Source organism: Leiobunum rupestre, chromosome 1 (assembly GCF_980474605.1).
Source record: "Leiobunum rupestre chromosome 1, qqLeiRupe1.1.hap1, whole genome shotgun sequence".
In the NCBI taxonomy this organism is placed as follows: Eukaryota; Metazoa; Arthropoda; class Arachnida; order Opiliones; family Sclerosomatidae; genus Leiobunum; species Leiobunum rupestre.
This window is the reverse complement of record NC_143384.1, coordinates 27,568,254-27,587,282: the sequence shown is the minus strand read 5'-3', so window position 1 is coordinate 27,587,282 and position 19,029 is coordinate 27,568,254. Positions and strand designations below refer to the sequence as shown.

At 34.9% G+C, this 19,029-nt stretch overlaps 1 pseudogene; it reads left to right on the top strand.

The window, feature by feature from the left end:
• Positions 1-19,029, top strand: part of LOC149962028 (ATP-binding cassette sub-family C member 3-like) — a 57,174-nt pseudogene that overhangs the window by 14,822 nt on the left and 23,323 nt on the right.

The following is a 19,029-nucleotide window of genomic DNA, read 5'->3' as shown; positions in this document are numbered from 1 at the left end:
TGTAATGCCCAAAGCATGTGCCGACGCCGATTCGACCATAGACCAAGAAACACAGGGACGTCTCGCTCAAAGCATACCCAACGCTTTTTTTCGGCGGGGCTTTGTTGCGGCTGCGGTAAGGAGAGGGGGGTTAGGTGATACAGATAGTCAATAGGCGCCATCCATGAGCGATAAAAACAACGTTTTTTAAAGAACTTGAAAAAAAATAATCAGCTAAGAGTTACATATTTTTAAATTACTTTATATTTTTTTAATATTTTAGGGACACAAATATTAAAAAACATACCAAAAATTTCGTTTTTTGGAGCCACGCTGTTGCAGGCCACGTGCTGACAGATTGTCGGGCTGTGCACGTGACTCAAATAGTCAATAAAAATGGACTCACCTTCGCTACTAACGACCCAGCGCGAGATAAATAGGAAATAGGCAGCCACAACGAAGCTTCGGGCGCGAAATATCTACCGTGCGACGTCCCTGTGTTTCTTGGTCTAAGATTCGACACTTTTGAACCGGTTTTATTGAAGCGTTTTAAAAAAATTATTTACTTTTTTTCTTAAAATCCGAAAATTTGATTTTCAGAATGATACGTGAGAGTTTATGAACGAGAAGTATTTTATTATTTAAAATCACTTGTGATTATTATTATTTTAAATACATGTTTTAAATATTTAATTAAATCATGACAGTCTGTAAATTAAAAACATTTAATTAAAAACCTGGAAATTCGTGTTAATTCTTAAGATAAAATCCAGTTTGGAAAACGATATAATGTTTAATTGTTCTTCAAACTGAAATGCCGAGAGTGTTACAATCGACTTAATTTGGTTTAAAGCACAGCACGTTTTCAAAATTCAAAAAACCTTATTATGACGACCGGTACCAATTTGTAACGAATAAAAGTTATTATCATCGTATCATAACGTTATAACTAATCAGATAAAATATTACAGCAAGTATCATTCAATTGACTTTACTCTTGTAACTCTTCTATGTTTATCTAAGTTTACGCTTAAGTTCTTCTGGTGAGTTGGCAAATTCCAAGACAATTTCAACGACACGCAACATGTTTGGTTTTTCCTTTTCAATTCCAATGATTACTTAAGGCCCCAAGAGCCCTCACTTAATAGACGATCGAAGTCTGGATTTTCGCATCGTTAATTGGAAGAAGTTTTTTTAAATTCCACCTGAGTGCAGGGCAAGCGTGTTAAAAACTTGTACACTTGTTATACATTATCATAATCACTGTCGTGGAGGTTGTATATGCACAGCAATTTAAGGCAATATATAAAGCACTTTTAACAGCGTTTTTTCCGCGTCTTACAGATATTCATCTCATTACCTTTGTCCTCAGAGTAAGAGTTGACCTGCTGATGAATATCGGAACAGAAAATATAAATAATGTTTATTTGTGTATACACTAAAACGGTTTCAGTTTAAACTGTAGCCTATGATATTTTAGTTGCCCCTGGCCTTTTTGACCACTAGGGGTGCACCGGGCGAACACACGTCCGCCCCTATGGCCAGTGAAGAACCAAGAGATTTTCCTGAAAGTCATGAAAACTCCGTAGTGTGCTAAATATTGACAATTCACTTACACTTTAACCATAAATAACAACAACACATATGCTTTTTTATCTGTTTATGTTTTTAGGTAACATGGACTGTTTATAGAACACTCTCAAAGGAAATTGGGTGGTCTTGGCTGGCAATTATCATAATGTGTTTCTTTGTCAACGTTGGTTTTATCGTAGCTTTAAGGTATTGGGTCACCTTTTGGGGCAACGGTTCAAGCGTCAAAGAAAATAACAACATTTTCGTCGCTGCTCTGTTTGTGATTGGTCATATTGCGTCACTTTTTATTGGCGTATTAATTCTTTCCCTTCGTGTGCTTGAAGCGTTAAGAAATATGCATTCCAAGATGCTGCACAGTGTGATCTTCTCTCCAATATCGTTTTTTGATTGCACTCCTTCTGCAAGAATCCTTAATCGATTTTCGAACGACGTACAAGAACTGGACACGAATCTTGCAATTAAAGCTGTGCTGGTTTTAACCATCGGAACGAACTTAGTGGTTTATGCGATTGGGAGTACAATTACTATTCGTGAAAATTGGCTTTTCGTATTCATTTTATGTTTTCTTGTCATTATATTAAAGATAAGCCAATTAAAAAAAATTCATTTAAATCATACAGGTAGTTGGAAATTGTTCGATTTAGTCATTTTTCTCGATACGTATTTAAGTTACTTACATGAAAATTTCAGGATAAATGTTTAATTAGGAAACTATTTAAGAAACTTAAAATATTATTAGAGTGTACTTAGTAGACCAAAGTTTACAATGCGTAACATTGTAGCCGAAATTTACAGTAAGATTGTGCATGAGACTTTTGCAATTAAATATTTTTACAAAACTGAATTGTGAACCAAAATAAGTTATTAAAAAGCACTTTGACATTAGGAAATGACATTAAACACTTTGACTTTTTATGTTTGGTCAAAAGTTAAAATTATTTCATTGTCATATTTCCAGTAGCAGAGGTAAAAAAATTAGACGATAAACAAGCCACGAATCGTCTGCTACAGATTAACTAGATAGTTTTAAGATTTGGCCAATTGGATGATTGGTTAATCATAAACAGACCTAGTTTCTTAACGTTGATGCGATTTAATCATTAAGAAAAACTCCGTTCGGTGATCATGGTCAATTCTGGTGGATTACTTTAGAGATTTTCATAAAGGTAAAACGTAAAAATGTACCACCCTAATAACATATTTCAACTAGATATTTAATATGTAAATGATACAACTTTTTTAACCTCAAGCAGTAAAATTTTCAATTATTTATATATTTGGCTTCTTTAAGTAAAAAGTGCAAGTTATTTCAAATGTAAAATAAAATTTGATTTGAGTTAAGTGCCTTTCATTCAAGTATTGGCACAATGATATAACTGTCCCATTACCATTTAAAAGTTCCATCCTAATGATGGAAGGATATGATTTTGGAACAAACGCCGTTTCCATTGAAAAATAAACGAGCATAAAATATTGTTTTAAACAAGTGATTATACATTAAGGTATTTTTACCAAAAGAAAAAGAAAATCCAACGCGTTCTCAATAAACACGTCCATTGATCAAAATTAAAAAGAAATTCACCTCATTAAAGCTATCTGGTTCCAAAATTTGATTTCCCATGCCAAAAAGTAGTTTAAATACTATTTATTGAAATAGCATCAGATAAGTTAGATTTCTATATCACAATACTCGAGCTGCCCTAGCTGACAGGGACTTTCGCCGCTGATTGCGAAAATATTGGGGTAGCTTAAGTGTGACGTTTCCTTCCGATTGATGCATTATTCACTCTTCTAACCCAATGCGTTGGAGCGATACATACAATACGCATTAAAAATGAAAACTGACATTGCCCAACCCTTAAGCTTTTGGTTGCCAAAACGAATACTGGGATATCGAGGCCATATAATTTCGTATAAATTGATGTCATATTCACCCTCTAAACCCTATTGGCTGAAGAGTTGCCGACATCGATGCGAAATCAAAAAAGGCATGGTGCAAATTGAAACTAGATCTATTTCGGTTTTGGAACCAGGATCGCAAAATATATATATATAGGAGCAGTAAGGATGGGGACATTTCGATAGATGTATCATCTATTTTTCTAACTCCATCGGGTGACGAGTTTATTACAGTTCCGCAAAATCAAAAATGTGGCTACTGCCAAAGTTTCGCCCTCCTCGACTCTTGATCACTTAGCATTTTATCCGTTGCGGTTGAAGAGCTAGGCCCCGAACGGCGCTGCTTCTAGTCAAATTCGGCAAAAATCACACTTTAGTTAACTTATGATCAACTTCTGGGCCCTCGATCGCTCAAATTAATATTGTAGCTAATGAAGCGTTTCCTGTTAAGTATTTTTATGGTTGCCTAATCACAAATTTTATTTCCAGCATTATTTCAAACGAGTCAGTCTTCACTTAAAGCGACTAAACGCCAATTCAGTATCGACGCTTTTGTCTCACTTCTCGGAATCAATTAACGGCGCTGCTGTCATCAGGTCCATGAAAGCCACTGAACGCTTCAAAGAGAAAACCTCAGAGTTGCTGGACATAAATAACTCAATTGACTACTTGGAAAATACGACCATAAGGTAAAAAAATAACAACCCAAGTTAAATAATGACTTTGTTAGTAGCTATCTCCTTATTCAAAAAATCTCCGGTGAAAGCTTAAATCCTAAAAATTGTGATTCGTTACGATTATGTAACCTCCTCTCAAAGAATAACAAGCAGCTATTTCGAAATTGTTCACAATGTCCTTATCGTTTTATTGATTTAAGAAAACTAATGACTACTGATTTTTTCTTTTATACTTGATAGTTGGTGTATTGTTCGAGGCCGCATTAGCAATGCCGCACTCTTCTTGGTGTTTGGAACATTTCTGGTTTGGAAAGCCCAATACCTATCATCAAGTGAAGTGGGATACACTGTTGTGGTTTTATTAAATGTAAGTAATGAATTATATTAACAAGCCAAATGTAACAAAAATTATATTTGGATTGTGAAGTAGGAAAATATGAGTAAAAACTCTACCAATCGTTGGTGGAAGGTAACGGTTTTGTTGAAATGCCAAATATTCAATTGTAGATATACTACTTTATTAATAATATTTTTTTATTTATTCCATTTTAAATATATTCCCCAGAAGGTCCCCAATTATTAACTCTCTGTTAGTCAATACTGTAGATCTTATCATCATTACTTTCTAATTTTGCTAAAAGAGGAGCCGGGTTCGATCCCAATTTGTGGCACTGGGTGAAAACTAGGAACCACTTCTTTTGCGTTGAATTTGCAAGTTCTCTCCCCACTGTTTTAAGGGGTTTTCCCCGAGCTTTTCGGTTTCCTTTTCCCTAAAAACTTGTAGAGGTTAACGGTAATAGTTAGTGTATTGAACTGTTGGCTCACGTGGCATGAAGGGCTTGCCATCACACTCCTACGCATAGTAACCTGACCACCTGAGCTAATGGCTTTAAAAGTCGCTTGATGACTTAGGCCTAGGGTGGTGCCTTGGGTATTAGCCTAACTAATTATAATTGATTATTATTAAGCATCAATGGTTATGTGTTAATGTTGGTCATCCCTTTGACTCTTGACACATTTACAATCAGCACTCAGCGGACGCGTCTCTTGGTCTTAAAAGTCTAGTTTTATAAAATATTTCCAATTTTGAAGTACGAGTGGTATAAAATAAAAACTCACTCGGGATCCTAGGAAAGGGATTTTAAGTGAATCGTGCGCATTAGAGGCTACTAGAGGGCGAGTAACAAGAACATGACCTTGTGTTTTGGAAAAAAAAAACTTTTTTTATGACTATAAAATCGTTACATTAGTTTAAAAAAGTCGTAACTTTGGCTTTGTTAAAGCTAGAGTAACGACTTATTTAAACTAAGGTACGAAATATGGTCTTGCACGATATTTTACGACCATTATAAGTCTATAAAAATATTTTAGGGGCGGTTGTCAGAATGACCAAAGCTGTATCTCAACAATGGTAGAACCATAAACATAATAAAGAAATAGACACCTTACGCGGAGTTTGATTTTCCAAAAATATACGGGAGTTATAGCTAGCAGACAGCCGGGAGTTGTTCCGTATTCCTGTGGTACCCGTGTAAAGCGCCACCTAACGCTTATTGGCTTTAAAAACAGACGCAAAAACTTAAGCGGATAATTTGAAAAATGCGTTGTACGTTTATGACTAGGAAATTTAATTATAAAAAATTTGACCTAAGTTTTTATGATTTTTTACTTAAAAAGCAGTTATTTAAGTGTTTTCTACAAAAAATCTATTTTTATTTGGTAAAAATGGTAAAAATTTGTGCTTTTACGCATTGCAAAAACTTTTCAACAAGTAAAACAATACCGGAAAATGTTTCATTCCATAAGTAGGATTAAATTATAATATTAATTAGATAAATATTCATTCTTATTTAAAATCTTTATATAACTATAGGTTTCCTTTATCTAAACCAACAATACTTTGCCAATGGATAATTGCTTTAAATCGCGAAAACTGGACACCTTCAAATCATGATTTCATTTGTAGTGATCACTTTTCAGAACGTGATATACAAATTGTAAATGGCAAAAGGTGGCTCACGCCAAAAGTCATTCCAACTCAGGTTTTCTTCCTCTAAAATTAAAACAAGTAAAAACATTCTAAATAATTTTTTTTATTTAATGTAAAGAAATTACATCCACTTGAAAGTGAAATAGAAAAAACCGGTGATGCTAACCTCTTACCTTTAAATTTTGACCACGATCATTTCGTGTAGGTTTAATTAATAATTATGTTATTATAATTTGAGCGGGATCTCCTTTTCTTTTTAGCCAATTTGGTTAAGTTGTTATGAAGAGATATTCCTCTCTCTATAAAAGAAATGTAGTCTAAGAACTAGAAATTTTACCATACCTACAGTTGAAACATCTTTATTACAGAAATGTTATGGTGAAAATGATAATGATGAACGGTTTCAAGTTATCGAGTCCATTCAGGAACCCTCCAAAATAACGGTTTTTCCTGGTAATAGCGGAATTCCTACTTCAGTTGAGCAAAGCTCTACCAATTTAGATGATCCTTTGAAGGTTACTTTTTCGGGTTGTGTGGACTCATCAATAGCTACGGTTCTACATTCGGTTGAACAGAATTCAGTTTCGGTATATATTGTTTAATGTTTTCCAACCAAACAGTCAGAGAAAAAATTGTCACTTCCATTAGGTCACTGTTGAAGATGAATATACTTCAGATATTTCAAATACAGTAGGCGAAATAGAAGATTTTTTAGTAAGTTATTGCCCCTGAAAAAAAAAATGTTTTGTTAGATTCAGTAATTTAAATATTACTTCTTTAGTTGGATCATACATACCACAGTGGTGATCCAGAAATTCTAGTTCAAACATTAAAAAGAAAAGTCCAATGTTTAGAAGAGAAAAACAATAATTTAAAGAAGAAATTCAGGAATGCTACTGAAAAACTGGATAGAAAAGATAAGCAAATTACCAATTTGAAAGACCTACTTAAAGAATTAAAAGACAGAAACTTACTATTGAACGAACACTTAGTAATGCTAAATGAAAACTTTTCTGCAACATCAAAAGCATTGTTCAAAGACCTTGGTGAACTTGGCTACAATAACAAGAAAAAGAAGCCTTATTCAGATGAAATTAAACAATTTTCACTAACTCTACATTTTTACTCACCAAAAGCGTATGAATTTTTGAGGAAACATTTTTGTTTGCCTCATGAGAACAACATAAGGGAGTGGTCAGATAAGATTGGTGGAGAACCTGGATTCACAGGGCAAAGCTTTGAATTTTTGAAACAAGAAGCTCAAAAACAGAACTATCAAATCTTAGCAGCCCTTAACATCGACGAAATGTCAATAAGAAAACATGTGGCATGGTGCGGAGATAAGTTTACAGGATTCGTGAATTATGGGAAGGTTTCTGATAATGCTCAAGAAGAACAAACCGTAGCGTCTTCGGTTCTTGTTTTTATGTTGGTAGCAGTGAACGGTAGCTGGAAAATTCCTTTAGGATATTTTTTTTGCATGGTACTCCTGGATGGCTGCTGACAAACCTAGTTAAGGAATGTTTTTGTCGCATTCATTTAACTGGAATAAAATGTATCGCATTAATATGCGATGGTTTAAACAGCAATATTACCATGGCAAAAATGCTAGGAGTAAATGTGGATCCAGAAGTACTTAACACAAGCTTCCCCAATCCTGGTAATCCATCAGATCCCAATGACCAAATATTTCTCATTCTGGATGTGTGCCACATGATAAAACTCATGCGCAACCTTTGGTCAGATTTCAAAAGGATAATCAACGGCTTGACAGATGAGGTAAGGGAAATCTCCTTATTTCCTAAACAAATCAATTTATAATTTTAATTCTGTATTACTAACGTAGGAAATTGACTTTGAGTTTGTCAAATCTCTTCAAAATTTTCAATCTAAGGAAGGGTTAACTTTAGGCAACAAACTCACCAAATTCCATATCAATTGGAAAACACAGAAGATGAAAGTCAAGTTGGCTGTTCAAGTTTTAAGTAATTCTGTGGCTAAGTCATTGACATTTTTGGAGGAGACTGGAGCTTCAGCTTTCAAAGGTTGCCTACCAACCGTAAAATTCATCGAGTCAATTGACAGGTACTCCATTAACCAAATATTATGTCTTTAAACCTACAAAGCATTTACTACCTTCAGGTGTTTCGATATTCTTAATTCTCGGTCACCTTTCGCAAAAGGCTACAAATCTCCTATAAGGAAAGAAAATTTTGAAATTAAACAAATGCAGTTGCAGGAAACTAAAGAACTACTCGTAAACCTCAGAGATGTAGAAGGTAACCTTCTTGTTAAGGGGAAACGAAAGACCGGTCCATTGGGTTTGGCAATTTCTATAACCAGTATGTTGGAGATTGCAAAGACATACCTTATGCCAACAAACCCTCAATTAAAGTAATATAATTTTGGCTAATGGAAAAAAAACAATTAAAACATAATTCCAGTCTAAGAATATTTATCTCATAGTTACATACTCACCTACAAGTTTTCCCAAGACCACTTGGAATTATTTTTCAATACAATCCGTGGAAAAGGTGGCTGGAATAACAACCCCACCACCAAACAGTTTGAAGGGGCCTACAAAAGATCTCTGGCAACCCGTCTGACTCCAACTTTAACCGGAAATGTTACGCCTCTTGATGAAACTGAAATTCCAAGACTTTGCAGTTTTCAGCGTTATACTGAGTATGATAACAACGAACCTTTAATGACACCAGACCTCCAAGACCAAGAAGATGATGAGATACAGGAATTTTATATTCATCAAGAGAAGTCCTCAATTTTTCGCGAAAATGCAGTTTTCTATATTGCCGGCTTTGTGATTTCCCGTCTAAACAAAGTCATAAAATGTGAAACTTGCCTGCAAGCGCTTGATGAACATCCAAGCGAACACGATTATTTTTTTAATAGGCATTCAAGGTTCACCCAACTTAAAGACAATGGTGGCTTGCATAAACCCTCAAAAAGCGTTCACGAGTTATGTCGCATGACGGAGTCATGCATTCGCCAAAACGTTACAATTACCATGAAATGCAAAAACATATCTTTGGCCATTGAACTTGCTGTATTACGAAATATTGTTGGCATGGACATCTTCCCAGATCTCCACGAACATATGTTTGATGCTGAAGTGGGAATCGAACACCATCGCATTAGTTTGATTAAGAAGGTTATTAACTTATATTGCAAGGTCAGACTCCACAAATTAGCGAAGGATAAAAACCTAGAAATTAAGGGTCAAGCCATCAGACATAAATTGTCAAAGCTCATTTTATTTCAAGGACAATAACCTCATACCTTTTCAAGAAACATCCATTTCATCAATATTCGATTTAATTTTATTTACAATTTAGAAACTCATAATTATATAATCAGAATATTCCCATAACAATTAGCCATAACCACAACACCTGTAAATGAAAGTACATTAAGCCTTTGACAAAATATGACTAGAATTTTTTTATTTTTTATTAAAAGATCATCTGCTGCTTTTTATTTGGGTTTCGAAACAATGAAATGACTTATTTACAAATTATAATGAAAATTTACCTTATTTTAAATTATCACAGCCGAAATATTCGAGAACCACGTCAGATTACCTAAAAGATTACAAACACTATTCTCTATTCCGGAAAACACGTGACAATTTTTTATTTTCTCACTAATCGACAGGTGTCGCTTAAAAGTAGTACCACAGGAATACGGAACAAATACCGGCTGTCTGCTTGGCGTCGCCTCCGTATTAACCGCCCGTAGAATCTTGGGTCTATTTCTTTATTATGTCTATGGGTAGAACCAATCTATCTAAAAAAATTCCAATCGTCTTCTTTGGGGCAAAAACATTTTGATCTAAAATATTGAAGATTTCGGTAAAAGTAGAGTCGAGGGGCAGGTCACTTCCTTGATTAAAGACGCACCCCTCCAAGGATGAAATCCAATTTAAACGTGATTATTTTGATTAAATTCAATTTAATTAACACGATTATTTGGATAAAATCACGTTTAATCCTGATTAGAATGATTAAATCTGATTGATTCCTAATTGAAACGATTAGATCCTGATTAGTATGATTAAATCGCGATTAGAAATTTGAACGAGAATCAGAATGATTATATTGGTGATTGGAAAGATTATAATTGTGTGTGATTAGAACGAGCGGATTAGAACAATTTAATATGAAAAAAAGTAGTTCCTTTAATAATTTTACCTTAATACCTAAGCTGTGATAACTCGTGTTACAAAACTGTGTGATGTTTTCTGCTGTTTGAAATAAAATGTGATAAGTTAATTTTTCAATCATTTCAATGAAACACAATTGCGATAGAACCATCAATATTAATAATTAATCGTACTTTAGTTTTGATTTTAATTTTAAAATCTCGAGTCGACCCATTTTATTGATAAAATCTAATTAAAATTATTAAATATTATTAAAATGATTAAATATTATTAAAATGATTAAATATTATTAAAATGATTAAATATTATTAAAATGATTAAATATTATTAAAATAATTAAATATCATTAAAATGATTAAATATTATTAAAATAATTAAATATCATTAAAATGATTAAATATTATTAAAATGATTAAATATTATTAAAATGATTAAATATTATTAAAATGATTATATATTATTAAAATGATTAAATAGTATTAAAATGATTAAAAATTATTAAATGATTAAATATTATTAAATGATTAAATATTATTAAAATGATTAAATATTATTAAAATGATTAAATATTATTAAAATTATTAAATATTATTAAATCCTGATTAAGGAGATTAGATCATGATTATAATGATTAAATCTCGTTTAAATCGTGATTAGATTGATTAAATGGTGATTAGATTTTCTAATATTGATTAAATTTTTTAACCTCTATTTAATCACGATTACCCTTATTTAATCATTTTACCATGGTTAGGACGCACCCAAAAGTGACCTGCCCCTCGGGTAGAGTTCAAAATTAGATTTTTTTGGTTGATGTGTCGAATAATTATACCACAGTTGACTAGGATACGGATGCGAACTATAATCGATACTTTTGATTGCAGGATGTCGTTTAATAAAGAAATCGGTGGCAAATAAAACACCGGGGGTATCACGGCTTTTATTGTGTAAACAAGTGATGCTCTAACTTCTTATTAGTGGTAGACTCTTTGAGATGAGTAGAGGTTAGTTATTTAAGAAGGATTGTGATGAAGCGAGATTGCAGTTACCAATATATGTACGCGAAAGCTTGGAGCCATGAGAAATGTAGTCGAGCAAGGAAAAATTATGTTCGCCGTTGTTTTGGTAACGGTCTTTTCATCTGTGTTGGTTTTTGGCAGGCTTTGGGAGTGGGCAGAGATCGGGACACTCATGGCACCTAGACAATTGTGGCACTTCGTATAAATAGTCATAGGGCATGCAGCGGCTGTAGTCGATGAAGACATGATTTGGTGTTTAGTCGGTCCCGTCCTTAAGGGGCAACGATGTGCAATAACTGATGGCTTTGTTGAGGTCGGGCACTTGTAACCCTGCACGGGCGGTGGTGCACTGGAGATGTTAGCCGTGGTCAAAGTTCCTCCGACTTTGGTTACGTAGAGACCGGAAACTGAGTTTTGGTATGGACTAAAAGAGAGGGTTTCAGCTTCGCTGGCGCTCCTTTGGAGTCAGTTTCTAGCTGTGCGTTAGCGGGGTTTTTATTCGGCTCCTTGCCCTTTGCTTTCCCGCGTTTTGGAATCCCACAGGAATATCCCGTGCCAGCTTTAAGAGGGGTGCTGGTTTGCGGTTTGCTGAGCGACCTGCCTTTTGGTACCTTTTATAAGGGGCTTTATGGCTCCCTTTCTATGTGGGTTGGGTCTCTGCTAGTAATGCAATAGCATCCCGTCTTATTCCGGCAGTTGTGGGTGAAATGAGGAGTGGTCATCTTATTGATGCGTCTTTTATAGAGTTGGGTGGCTTGCGTCGAAGGTATGAAGGTCAGCAATATGGTCCTCTTGCTGCCCATGAGTTTTTCGTCACTCGTCCGAGCTGTGATACAGTATGAATTGATATCATAGATGCACCAGTATGTCAAATGCTACTTTAATGTCAGTCCTGGTAGGGTGTTAAGAAACATAGAAACGACTGAATACCCCATTTTTCTTAAAAAAAACTATTTGCTCTAGAGTTCTGAAATATTCATGGTATATTTCGGCAAGGGAAAGTCATAAATGTCTTATTGTTTGATTAAACAAAAAATGCATTAGAAATGTCTCCACAAAAGCTATTTTATATAGTACCAACTTGTTTCGGTTCATGACGTTATATCTAAGTTTAAATTAACCTTTTTTGATGGAAGAAATTTTATTTGAAAGTTCCAGAGAACGTTCTACAGCTCCCTGTAGATTAAACAGCTTTAAAAAGAAACACTCTGGCTCTTTGCCCTAAGACACCCGGTATATGAAATAAAACCAAGAAATTTATAATTTTCTTAGATTTCAAGTCAACATACAGGCTGTCCGAAATTGCTTGGACTGGGCATTTTTATCAAACATTACAAGAGTTAGAGTTTCGAAATTTTTAGGGTATTATATTTAATACGTGAACGCTTTTCATTATAATTTTAAGAAAAACCGGAAAATTTAATTTTTGCGGGATAATTCTAAAAGAAATCCTTAACTATGAAAGTTGTAGATAATGAAAAGGGATGGTAGTCCCTATGCAAGTTCCGGGTATAGAATAGAGCACCTACCCGAGCACTTGCTATGTTATCTCGAGTCAGAATGAAGCTGATTTTACCATGGACACTGTATCTCTAACCGGACGGGAAAAGCTGTAGCTTCCACCATACAAAATTACCTGCCGCCGCCACCGTCCATCTGTAAGGGGGCGAGGGGGTGGAGAATTTTAAAAATTCCGGGCTGTCAAGGCTATATAACTGGTCACGTGATCAACAAAACGTTCCGTTTGAAACTGCGGGTTTACATTCTTCGATTTCATTAAATTAGTTTTATTTAGGAGGTAATTTTATATTGTATTTTAACGGGTCCGTGTCAAATAGACTTATGGACTAAATATCAGTTCTTTAGTTAATATGGTACGTTTTTAACAACATTATGGTTAAAAATTATTGCAGTTTTTTCCTCCTCCTTCAATTCCATGATTCCATAAAAATTGTCATCCAACTGTTCAAGTTTTTTCCCCAAATTAGATTTTCTAAATGGTTCAAAACAGTAGTACATAGACAAGGCTTAGCATAAAATTAATCTAAAGTCATTTTTTAAGTTTTTAAAAGCCATAATTCGTTTTATAAAATTAAAAATTAATAGTACCTACTTACCATTGTAAGAATGCTCCATTTGAAATACCTTTTACTTTAAAATTAAACTTTCACCTAAATTTTCCGATAATCCCGTGGCTCGCGCAATTTTAAACAGATAGCGGACGCTTACACTTCCGAATGACCTTGACGGCCCTGAGAATCGAATACGGCCGACTATTTGAGCTAACACGAAGTAGGACGCAAACGGACAGTGGGGGGGTACCTTTTTAAGCTGCTTTTCCCGTCCGGTTAGAGATACAGTGTCCATGATTTTACCCCCTCGTATCTCAAAAACTATAGGTCGTATCAAAACAAGTGATGTATCGTACGAAAAGTTACAGGAACGCGACACACATATACGAATTCCATCGAACAGGGTTGAGGCGACGTTTCGTAGTAATGGGGCAAAGTAAGGCTTAATTTTTCTTCTTCTTCTTCTTCTTCTTCCATCTTCTCCTCGCAGACCGCTCTACAGCAAAAACTACTGAACCGATTTATCTGAAATTTGGTATACAGTTTCAAATTTAGCTCCCATTGTGTCCTGGTATAGTTCTTGAGCTATGGCGACAAATGTACAGTTCAGCGAGTTGGTAACGAAACCACGGAGTAATAAACACACAAGAAGTACTATACCGGAGCGACCAGGGATTTAAAAAAATAATGCAAAAGGTTTGAGGGTTGATTCTAGGTGAAAAAGTGGCGCTGTGTTCGAAAAAATAGTCCGCTATGACGGATATACTTGGAAACTATGTATGCAACATATTTATAGGTGGATTGTAGGTAAAAATGGACGCTAAGTTCGACAACAATAGTCTTGCGAGTGTCAGGGTGGGGGTTGTCCGCCATAGGGCTTGTCGTTAAATTAAGTCCTGTTTATGACGTTTATGGGAATATAATTACAGATCTTGCCAGTTATTGGATTTCACTACTTTTATGGCCTGGAGTAATATAGGACGTGACGTTTTTGTTTAAAGGACCTTGCAATTTTTAACCGAATGGTTTTTGCGTGGATTATCGTAAATGTACAATAAAGTGGCTTACATTGAAAAAGGCGAGGTGATGAAAACCAACAAACTCGTCTTAATAGGCAAAGGTTTTTCGACATGTTTACGTAAAATTAAGTAATGACTTTAATGGTTCACTTGTTTTAACCAAAAGTAAATTTATATTCATCCAAATGCACAAAATTTACAAGTGAGCTGGTTTCAGCATGAATGGCCACCTCTCGAAATGAGCGTTTAATCATATCAGGATTAAAAAGTCTGAAGACTGCAATTCGTTGCCATAAATCTTCGATGCTCGCAACAGGCGTCCCATAAACTCGTTCTAAAATGAAATCCCACAAGAAAAACTCCATCCGCGATAGTTCTGGAGACCTCGGAGGCCAATAAATGGCACCGTCTTCACCAATCCAACTCTGGGGAAACTCGTTGTTCAGATGCTTCACAACAGCTCGAGGTTGATGGGATGGTTATATAGTAATCTGTAAGTGGCCAGTGGAAAGTCATCTAACATGCCTGCTACTTCATTGTGCCAAATATCCAAGTAACTTTGTCCATTAAGACGATTTAGTCTAAATTGTTATTGTTGATGGTGGGGGAAACACCAGTGAGGTTTGTCTGTTGAAAGGCCCATCTCACGCAAAGGAACACTCGTCAATCACCAAAAGTTGATTGAGGAAATCATATCGACGATCCGTATCACCTTCATTCAGAGATTCCTGGAGGGTCACTCAAACGGTTGGAAGTGGTGATGGCGTAGTGTTCCACACGCTGTAACTTGACAAACCAAAATCGTAACTTGGGTTTCTAACGCTTGCTTGAGGTTACGCATTAAAGTAAGCCAGAACCGTCTCTTTCGTGTTGAGGTTTTGACGATTTGCTCCATGGAACCTGGGATTGACCTCTCTGTTTTCGTTGAAGTTTCGAACAGCTCCAAGAACGGTGTTGTGGCCTGGTCTCCTGTCAGAATAGCGAATACTAAACAAATCACTTACTCTATATGAGCATAACAATTGGCATCTCCATAATTCAAGTCTACCATAAAAGCGCGCTGCTCACGAGAATAAAGTGATATAATTTTATATTAGACTCAAAATCGTTATAGAATGGTTTTAAAACGGAGAGATTTCGCTTTAAATACTTAGTAAAACCCGGAATTTTGTACAAAAGCAACATGAAATGTTATATTGGTATTTAATTAAAATTGAGGTATCAACTAGTAGGCCTGAATTAATTGTTGGATGAATTAAAACATACTTTTGTTTAAAAAAATGAACATGAACCATTTAAGCCATTTCTTACATTAAAGAACAAAACTCTAAAAACTATGGCCTCCTTTGACGATCTTGTTTTTTATTACCTCGTATCTCCGGGAAAAATTGGTCGTTTTGAGTGAAACCAACCTTTTTGTACATTTTCAGTAATAATCTACAACTTTATCACTGAAAGTTTTCTTCTAACATTTTAACCACCCAACAGATTTTTTTTTTGAAAAACGTGAATATATTTTTAGATTTTCTTGAAAATTTTTATGTGAAGCGTTCCCATATTGAAATAATACCAAACAATTTTCGCAACTCTAACTATTGAAGTGTTTGAGATAAATGATCAGTCAGAGCTATTCCGGACACCCTGTATAATAAATAAGAGTTGCATATGAATTGCCATAACCAAAACACGGTTAAAATATTATTTTCGTGTTGTTTGGTCGGGTCAGTCTTTCAATCTCAACCCAACACCTGAGAAAGAAAGATAAAGTAGGAAAGAGAGAGACGGCGAGAAAATAGCTCTCCAAATTTCGATAAAAAAGTGTAACAAACATTGCAACATGTACCATAATTAATATTATGCCTAAACTGTATATTCAATTTATTACTATCGAGTTTTCTTGATTCAGTCTCTGGTTTCCTTATCTATTATACCCTTACATTTGACCACTTTGGACACATCGATGATTTCCGTGGAGCGCATTCTGGAATACGGGAATTTGAAATCAGAGGTAAATCTAGAAAGTTTCAGGGTAATTGTGAATTTCAAGTTTGTCGAAAAGGTCGGGGCATACGTATTGCATTATATTCGAAATCACAGTTATCATAACATACCAGTGGAATGATTCTTGACGTATTATGATAATAAAGTAACGTATTTTATTGTCAATTTTAAAAGATTTAAAATTTAATCTTTTCCACAGTGGGATAGATCAAATTAGATCTTTCAGGGATTTATTTCACTATTTATCAAAGATGGTATGTACTTTTTGAAATTTTCCCAAAACAGGCTCACTGGGAAAAAGATAACCTAATAATAAGGGCTTCGTGGCCGGACTTCGGAGAAATTTCTTTTTGCAACTACTCAACGCGTTACAGACCAGGAATAGACCTCGTTTTATGAAATATTTCATTCACCATCAAACCAACTGAAAAGGTTCATACAAAAAATCAATATTTTTTTATTTATACCATTGTTATAGCAATAATGTGGGTTAAATATATCCGGGGGTCTTGAAATAATTACAATTCGGTGGACCTTGAACCATGTTTTTAAGTTCATTAAAAATAAATTTCGAGAGCGACTGAGGTCCATTTCAAAAATTATTATTTTTCAAAATTCAGGATCAACTGACTAATTCGATTAATGAGACTCTTAGATATTTCAATTTTAAAACAAGGACACAAAAGAAAGATGGTCCATGTGGGGCATACTAAAGATTCAAATGACACGTGGGGCAAAATAAAACTTCTTAGGATACATTCCTTATGAACGAGGACTTTAAGAAATGCTATCTATTATTTTCAACTTTACAGGTTGGCATTGTTGGTCGTACTGGAGCTGGAAAGTCTTCTATCACATTGGCTCTTTTCCGATTAATTGAACCGGTCAGTGGCCAAATTGTGATCGATGGCCTGAACATCTTTGAACTAGGGTTGTTCAATTTGCGCTCCAGGCTGACCATCATTCCCCAAGACCCTATACTCTTTTCTGGAACTTTGCGGTCAAACATGGACCCTCTCGAGAAGCACACGGACCAAGAGATTTGGCTTGCCTTGGAAAGAGCTCATTTGAAACCAACTGTTAAAAATTTCCATGAGGGCTTTAACTTCGAAATTGCAGAGAATGGACAGAATCTCAGGTACCGCTGTTTAATTAAAGTGTCCACTGGTGTAACATAAGTAACCGAGCCTTTGCTATCTAATGAGTGCCTACCGCCATAAATAATGTTTTTAGGAAAAACATATCCTTGTCGCATACCAAAATGGTATAGTAAAAGACATTTAATTTATTTCCTATCGATTGATATACTATATGTATTTCTCGCCCTTAAGGCTTCAGAGCTATCAAATGTCCAAATTGATTGACCCTAGAACCCAAAGGTTTCATTAACCTTATATTCTTTCTATTGATGAATCATGTACATGTCTCGCTTTGAGACAGCACATACAAAAGAAATTACTCACAAAACGTATTTTTTGAGAAACCTGGTTTTGGAAATAAGCTAACGAAACGGGAATGGGGCTCTAGGCCGAACTTGTGTGCGATTTATATTTAAAGGTAAAAAATATGCAAATTAATATGGCAATGCCACTGTTTGGAGTTATATGGACTCAGAAGATCTGTGTATTCGAGAACTAACCAGTAAAAGGATTTTTTTTTAATTCCCCGTTCGGAACTATTTTATTGCTATTGCCAGTTGATTAAGCGGGAAAGGAGAGCAAATTTTTTGATGCAGAAATGGGCTGTCTGGAAAATCAATTAAGTACAGTAAATTCTCTAATTTGGCAAAATAAAAGCGATCCAGTGGAATTTTGGAAAAAGGTTTATAAATTTGAGGATGCCGTGGGTAATTTAGGAACTCGCGGAAGGTGCAATAAAGATCATGTGCCTTCTTATATCAAACGCCTCTGTTGAGCGAGTATTTTCGCAAGTTAACATCGTCAAAGATAAGTTACGAAATAGTATGGGGTTTGAGCTTTTAGATAGTATTTTGTATATCAGGTTTGGTTTGACAAGACTTGGACTAAAAATTTCGGAGTTTATTCCCCCACCAAATCTAAACTTCAACAATTCCATTTATTAATATCTCGATCATTATAGACTTAACTTTGGCCAGATTTGCATACTTGCTCAACATACACTTTTTCTTTTATTATTGTTATATTTAGCCAAAGATTTTAGTACATGTATGTATCTTAAAAATATGCATATTTTTAAAATTCTGTAAATAACTATAAAATAAAAGTCTGACCAACTTTCAAACGATCGTGGAATCCCGCCATAAAGTTTTGCATGTATTATTATTTCAAAATTAATTCCAAACATTAATATTAAGCTCTCCTTTAGGGACATTTAAAAAATATATTAACCGTTTTTTGGGGGAAAAAAATGTGCTATTTATTAATATTATTTGGACGAAATTTTGGGCTTCTTTAAAAGTCACGGTTTTTTTGGCTGGAAATTGCGCTACATTTGTGACAATTTGGGCGTCACAAACCAAATATTTTCTGGCAGCCCTGGTTCAAGAAGTCGGGTGTTGTCTGACGTCTTTTTACGGACGTGTTCGTTATTGCTTGAGAGTTATTTACAAATAGGTAGGT